The following is a 7,727-nucleotide window of genomic DNA, read 5'->3' as shown; positions in this document are numbered from 1 at the left end:
AATCAAGTTTATTTTTTATTTTAGACTTTTCTATGGTTTTATAACTCGATGGAAAATTATAAAATAAAGAATGTGAATACCATACATGTGACAAGAATTGTAGAGTATTTGAATTTTAAATAAATAACTAAAAGATAGAGTGCACAAGTGAAAGAGAGAAATATAAATAAATTGTATTTTTCATTAAATCGATAAATAAATAAGAGAGAGAGAGAGAGAGAGAGAGAGAGACTGTTCCAGTGATCCAAAAAAAATTACAATGAATGCACTTTTGGAAACCAAATCTAAAAATATAGAATTTGAGGGTGTAACTAGAGATTGTTGGATAAAAATCAATTCAGGAACTGTCAGTGTTTGTAGAACACTTTACAGTAATGAACTATTTGAACAGATTATACCCGCCATCAAAAATCAAACTTTACCCCCTTTGGACCGTCTAGGACTTTTAGACGATTTTTCTGCTCTATCACAAGCTGGACATGTTTCAACAAGTCAGACTTTGAAGCTGATGGAGTCATTTAAACAAGAAGTAGACTATACTGTATGGACCTGTATTATCAACATTTTGAGCAAGATTGGCCTACTTGTATCTCATCTGGAAATAAATTCGAAATTCCAAGGATTTGGTCGAGAGCTTTTTGCAAATATTTATGCTCGCCTTGGATGGGATATGAAACTAAAAGAAAGCCATTTGGATACATTGCTAAGGTATATTTTTAATATAAATATTTTATGAAATTTAAACATATTATGTAATAATAATTGGTGATTGTAGAGCTGTGATAGTATTTCGCATGGTATCTTTTGAAGATGAAGCTACAATTAAGGCAGCGAAGTGTCGATTTGAAGATCACGTATCGAAAAAGAGCATTTTATCAGCCGATCTACGAAAAGCAGCCTACTGCGCAGCTTTGTTGACCGGTAACGCTGAAATTTTTAACACTTTATTACGTTTGTACAGCGAGACTGATTTACTTGAAGAAAAAAGTCGAATTCTGGGGTCATTGGAAGCAACGAAAAACGAAGATTTACTCAAACATGCACTCGAATTTTTGATTAGCGAAGAAGTCAGATTGCAAGAAACAGTAGTTATAATGACGTCTATTCAAATTAGTTATAAAGGTCGTCTTCTAGCGTGGCAATTTTTCAAAGATAATTATAAAAAATTGATCGACAGATACAAAAGTGGTCTTTTACTTGTAAGATTGATTAAGGCTATAACAAACGACTTTGTTACTGAAAACTATGCACGAGAAATTAAAGTTTTCTTCGAAAAACATCCTACATCAAGCGCTGAAAAAAGTATTAAACAAAGCATTGAATCGGTAATATTGAATGCTGCTTAGTTAAAACGAGATCATTTGTCTATAGAGGACTTTTTAAAAAAATATTAAATGATTGTGATAAGTGATTATTTATATAATAAAATACGTTATATAGCTTTTCGTATATCATAAGATTATATAAAAAATATCAAGTTTTTATACCCAAAATAAAAAGTTTGATATTTCTATATATTTGGTATAGTATTTTTGGATGAATATTATTAAACGAAGATAGAAGCTTATAGAAGACTCGTTTTTAAAGGAACTCGCAATTAGGGCCGTATACATGATCGTCAACATGTGCGTAATAAATAAAAAATATTTTCATTTTGTATAAACCAATAGTTCAAAATCATAATGTATATCTGATACAATCGGTTACAATCACTTTTATCTTTTCGTAAATAAAAGGTAAAAATAAATAATAATATTAAATAAAATATAAAAATGAATGACTGAGTGTATTTAGGATGAGAAAAATACATCCATTTCAATCAAACTTTGAAACATAACTGAATTGATCAAAGCGATATATGGTGTCCTTGCAAAGGCTTATTCTAAACAAAATGTGTCACCGCTGAAATTGACAGACTATACTTGACCAAAAAAAAGCGCGATGTCGACGTTAAAAATGTCTTGAAACATATTGCGCAATAGTACAAAAATTATTTTTGTTTTAGATTTAATAATATGTTCTAAAATAATATACTAATAAATATTGAATGACAAATGCATATACACATATAAAATTAAAAAGTAGCTCAGGACTTGACGTAACCCGTACGACCATCAAGTGCTGTCATATCGCACGACCCTTACTGAGAAACCGTGAACGCTTGATTTCTTTCAGCTATAAACTATTTTTTTATAGAAAATAGAAATATGTTTTATTAAAAAAAAAAGTTAATTGTGCTGTTGTGGCATATAGCGTCAAAATCTTGAAAAATTATTCAAATTTTTGACAGCTTTTTAATATAAAAATATTTTTTTAAATATGCAGAAAGAGATTTGGGTATAGCATGCACGGTTGTCAGTATGATAGAGAAAGAGGGAGAGAGAGAGAGAGAGAGAGAGAAAGAGATTAGATTAGATTATTTCTTTATTGCGCCTTAGGGCAGTAACCCTGTCTGGCAAAGTGAATACAAAGTGAAAAACTTGATATGTACATGTGGAGATATAAACAAGTGATAGTTAAAGAGTATCTAAGTAGTAACGGTAAAGATACACAGGTAGATAACAAGAGATGTAAAATTATGATAAAATAGATAGATAACGAATAGTAACAAAGAACACGGTATAACAAAGGTAAAAGCTTAAAACTTATATATGAACGATACGTGCCGTGCTATATTAGCAAGTGCCAGCTTATAACTAACTTAAAAGTATACAGATAAATGCTGTGATAACAACGTAAATTAGACTTACAATAGTAGATTTACAGTAGTAAATGTGCACGCCCTTAAAATTATCCGAATGCAATAGGAAATCGCAAGGGAGAATAGTAGGGGAAGAAACACCGAGACACTCAGCCAATGAACCATAGCCGTAGTTGTGGAACAGGACCAGCAGGGAAGTCATGACCGCTGAAACGGGCTCTGTCAAGTGTTTGAGGGACACGAAAATACGAAGAGAGATCAGGTAACGGTATGAATCCCTCGACTGAGGCGACACCAAGCCAGTTTATAGTCTCCAGATGGAGAAATACTGAGCGGATCCAGGTCTTAAAGTCGTCGATGCGGTCAGGATCGAAGGATGTTACATTGAGGGCATTAAGGAGACGCTGGCCAAGAATTGTGAAGGAATTGTTGAAAGTTTCAGTGCGTGGCGCTCTATACTCGAAGGCCATTGGTGGTAAACGACGTGAACGTCGAACAATCACTTCATCAGAGAGAAGAGAAATAGGTTCAAGTAAATAGGACGGTGATCTCCTGGCGATGGTGGAATACATGAGGACAGCGAGGGCCCGGTGTCGCATAGAATTAAAAGAGATCCAGCCAAGCATGAGCCTGTGGTGTGTGACATGAGAATAGATAAGATTATTTGGGACATAAGGAATGAAACCAGCAACGAAGCGAACACAGGAGTTTTGTAGTATTTGTAGCTTTAAGATTCTCTCTTTATCGAGGTGCATATAGACCATTGAAATATATGCTACGTGTGGGAAGACTAACTGCTCAACGAGATTCTTCTTGAGGCTGCGTGAAAGAGAGTGTTTGTAAAACCTTAAGGAGGCGAGAATTCCATAGGATTTCCTAGTGATAGATTTAACGTGATCCTGCCAGTTAAGTGTAGGGGTGATAATTGCTCCTAGATTCCTTGTTGACGTGGTATACTTGATAGGAGTGCCATTAATGAAGATTTTTGGAAGCAGATCAAGATCGATATTGCGTAGGTACTTATCAGTGCCAAGGATAATGACCTTGGTTTTTAAGAGGTTCAGGGGCATACCATTTGCCAGGGCCCAATCGGCGATAGCTTGACCTCCCCCTTGAGCACGCTGTATATTGTCCAATAAATCACTTGGAGCGCAGTGTAAGTAGGCCTGAATGTCATCAGCGAAGCACATATAGCTAAGGTCAAGGGTAAGAGAGGACAGGTCACTGATATAAATACTAAAGAGGAGAGGACCAAGGACGCTGCCTTGAGGGACGCCGGTACCAACGTGAAGCCAGTCGGAGATCTTGCCACCACCATCAATCACAGCCTGTAGACGATCCGCGAGATAACCAAAAAACCAGTTAAGAACAGAGTCAGAGAGATGAAGTTTCCTAAGCTTGGATATTAGTTTGTCGTGAGGAATGACATCGAAGGCCTTTGAAAATTCAAATAGTAGAAGAATGGTGATCTTATAATTATCGGAGGCTCGTCTGATGTCGTCGAGAACTTTGAGAAGGGCCGTTTGTGTGCTGTGATTCCTAGTAAAGCCAGCTTGATGAGGATCTCGCAATCCATGTAAGTCGAGATGCTCACAGAGTTGCGTGTGAACTATACGCTCCAGTACCTTAGAAAGCTCAGATAGCCTGGCGATTGGTCGAGTATCGGAGACCACCTTGGGTGAAGAGTTTTTAGAAAGAGGAGTGATGAGTGTTCGACGCCATGCTGATGGAAAAACACCGTTGGTCAGAGAGTAGTTAACAAGATGAGTGATTTGAGGGAGACATGTAGTGGAAGCAAGTTTAATCATCCTGCTAGAAATACCATCATACCAATACTCTTAGATGAAGAGGCATTGATGGCGTCGAGAACCTCTTTGGTGATGGCCCGCCGAAAGTCGAATTTAGGTATATTACCAGGGATATTGACAGGAGATACAAGGATAGAATCGAAGGCACTGCGAGCGAGGGGAGGAGAAGCGTTCACAATATTAGCGTAGTGCGAGTTTAGGACACCTGGTGTGAAGTAATCGAAAGGGGATGGAAGTTGCTTCTTAGATAATCCAAGGTTTTGGAGTTCCCGACTTGATACTGACGGGTTAGAAGCGGGACGGAGTTTTTCGGCAATGTAACTATTTTTAGACGCGCAAAGGAGTGAATTAACCTTATTCCTAAGGGACTTGTAAACCTGGTGATCAACGCGAGAGCCAGTAATGAGTGAGGTTTTGTAGGCAAAATCTCGACGCTTCATACAGTTTAGGGTGTCGTGAGTGACCCAGGGTTTATACTTCCCCCGAATTACGATGGTCTTGACCGGTGCAACGGCGTCGAAGGAAGAGACCAATGCGCCAGTGAGTAGCTGCTCGAGACTGTCGATAACAGCCAGTGGTGCGGTTTGACCAGAAGCAGGTGGGGAAACCGCGATGGAAGGTGGTGATTGGAGACATGCATTGAGCTCAGCAAGATTGATGGAGAGGGAGTTGGACAGACTGGTTGAGCAGAGACGATTGAGCTGTCTGGACTTGATCTCTTTGGTAGTTGGCTTAAGTGATTCAGTAGCATAAGTAATAGAAATGAAGTCGTGGCCAGAGATAAAAGGTGTAGGTGATTTAAAGAACCCCGACACTGAATTAGTTTTCTTAACAATGATAAGATCAAGAGTTGTGTGTGATGGAGGATGAACGCCAAAACAGTGATGAGTAGGTTCAGTTGATACGACGTGGAGAGAGTGGGTGTCAAGTAGTTCTCGTAGCGCGATAGTTTCAGAGAGAGTTGGTAGCATCAAGTTAGAGTTAAAATCGCCAGCAACTATAACATCATTGTACAAAGGCAGATAGGTGGACAAGCAGTTGAAAAAGTGTGTGGGAAAGCAGGCAGCAGGACGACGATACACTACTGCCATAACGAGTTTCACTTTACCTGTGTTGACTTCACCAATAATGAACTCGGGTGAGTTGTCGTAGACAGGGTCAGAGTTGGCCAGTAGATCAAATTTCAAGTGTGTGAGGATATAGAGGCCAACACCCCCACCATGTTTACCCAATCTATCGAGTCTGAAGAAGTTAAAATCCGGCAATCGCAAATGGGAGTCAGGTATATCGGGCTTTAGAAATGTTTCAGAAACAGCTATAATGTCGTAATGAAAAGTTGAGATGTGGGACTCCAAAAGAGCGAAATGCGATGCCGAAGTGAGACGGTTGACGTTAATATGACCTATGGAAAGCGATGAAACAGAAGGGCGATTTTTCGGTGACAGAGGGAGTCATGCTACCGGTTTCGTAGAGGAATTACTATTAGCAGCCTGTTTTTTGAAGGATTGCGGCTTAATGAGGTTAGAGTTTGGTCTAGGAGGTAGCTGCTGGTTTTGGGATTGAGTAGGATGATAACCCGGTGATAAAGAGTTGACTTGATGAGAGTTAGGTCCTAGAGAGCTCGTTCTGGGATGGGTAGTGGCAGAGTGGGCAGCGCTGTGAGCAAAGCCAGGTGGAGGCTGATGAGCCGGTAGAGAAGCCGAGGCTAGCTGTGCAACACCGTGACCCAAACCATTTGCGTGTGGATCTGGAGTAGATGATGGCGGAAACAGTGAGTGATCAGTGGCTATTTTTTCCTGAAGAGGTTTTTGGGCTGGATTTGCTGAGGAGGCTGGTGAGAATTTGGTTGTTTGTCGTACGGTGGCTCATTTCGACTGAAATGGGTCGGCTGTGAATGCTGCGATTGGTGCGATAGGTGAGAACCTTGCGACTGTTGTGAGGAGTCAAGCTGCATTTGGTCGTGAGAATGTTGGTCCGAGCTCGTTGGAGCAGGCTGAAGATCAGCTAGCTCTTCGAGAGAGCAGATCGGTATCGGCTCAGATCGTAGGGTTTGGCGCATATGAATAATCATAGAGGAGACAAATGGGCGAGCATAACCGAGCTCTCGGCTACGCTCGATAGCTCTGACTAGGAGATCATGAACAGGCTTGGGAAGTAGTTGACGAATGGAAACTGGGTTTCCCCCGCCAGCCCCAAAGATGGTGTAGGCTGATTTGCCCCTCAACCTGCTAGCCGATTCAAGAATAAGGTCTCGAACCACTGTAGAATCCACTCGAAAGACCAAGGCGCAAGTGGTAGGCTCGTTAGTAGCAGTTGTAGGGGACGAATTTCTATGCGGTAGCCAATTTCTTGTAGAGATAATGTGAGATCTGACCGCGGGACAGCCCATGGCCTGAAGGAGTGGCAGCAGTGAATCATCGAGATTCCGAATAAAGTAATTTGGTATACCGAGTACCAGAAGTTCTGCCTTGTCCTTCAGTCCCACCACACGTTTGAGGCTACGAACCTCGTGTAAGGCAGCCCTAACGTCATGGCGGTTTAGACTCAAACCCGTACGAACCTCCTCGGTAAAAGGTGTAAAAAGATTGTCTTGGTAATGTAGAAACCAAGAGGGAGTTGAGTCGTCAGTGGTTGACATGGTATAGGAGTTAGTAGTAGCTGACGTCGGTGGAGAACGCTGGTGGACGGGCAGTAGTATCTGAGTGGAAATTGCGTCTAATGGACGAAGTTGCTTAGCAGTGCGATAGAGTGGTTGGGCCTTACGCTTCCTATTAGCCGATACAGTGTGAAGTTGCGTGGCTTGGGAGGACTGTCTAAGGCAGTATTGTCGGTGTGTGCAGCGGGTTTGGCAGATTCGGCGCAACCACAATAAAAATCTTTGCCGTGAAGGACCGATCTGGTATCAACGCAGGCCGCGTGCGAAAGATTAAGGCATTTATAGCACTGAACAACAGTGTCAGATTTTCTAGATAAGATGCGATCGCAATAGGCACAATTAACCATTAGAGAGTCGGTAACGTTGCAACATCAAAGTGCGTAGAGGTGGCGCGCCGCGTGGATACCGACGGAGAAGACAAGTGGTAAGGTTCTAGGAAGTGCCAACCTAGGGGTGCGAAATATGACAGCGCGAAGGCACAGCCAGCGCAAAAATAACAATTCACGCAGGAAAGATGAATGTGCAAGTCATCGCAATCACCACGAATGCGCAACCCCGAGGT

At 41.0% G+C, this 7,727-nt stretch overlaps 1 pseudogene; it reads left to right on the top strand.

Moving 5' to 3' along the window:
* The first annotated feature begins 241 nt into the window (after positions 1 to 241).
* Positions 242 to 1,394, top strand: LOC131675468 (puromycin-sensitive aminopeptidase-like; annotated as a pseudogene).
* The last annotated feature ends 6,333 nt before the right edge of the window (positions 1,395 to 7,727 follow it).

Source organism: Phymastichus coffea, unplaced genomic scaffold, assembly GCF_024137745.1.
Source record: "Phymastichus coffea isolate CEN01 unplaced genomic scaffold, Cenicafe_Pcof_1.1 PCOF00022, whole genome shotgun sequence".
NCBI lineage: Eukaryota > Metazoa > Arthropoda > Insecta > Hymenoptera > Eulophidae > Phymastichus > Phymastichus coffea.
This window is presented reverse-complemented; position numbering and strand designations above follow the sequence as displayed.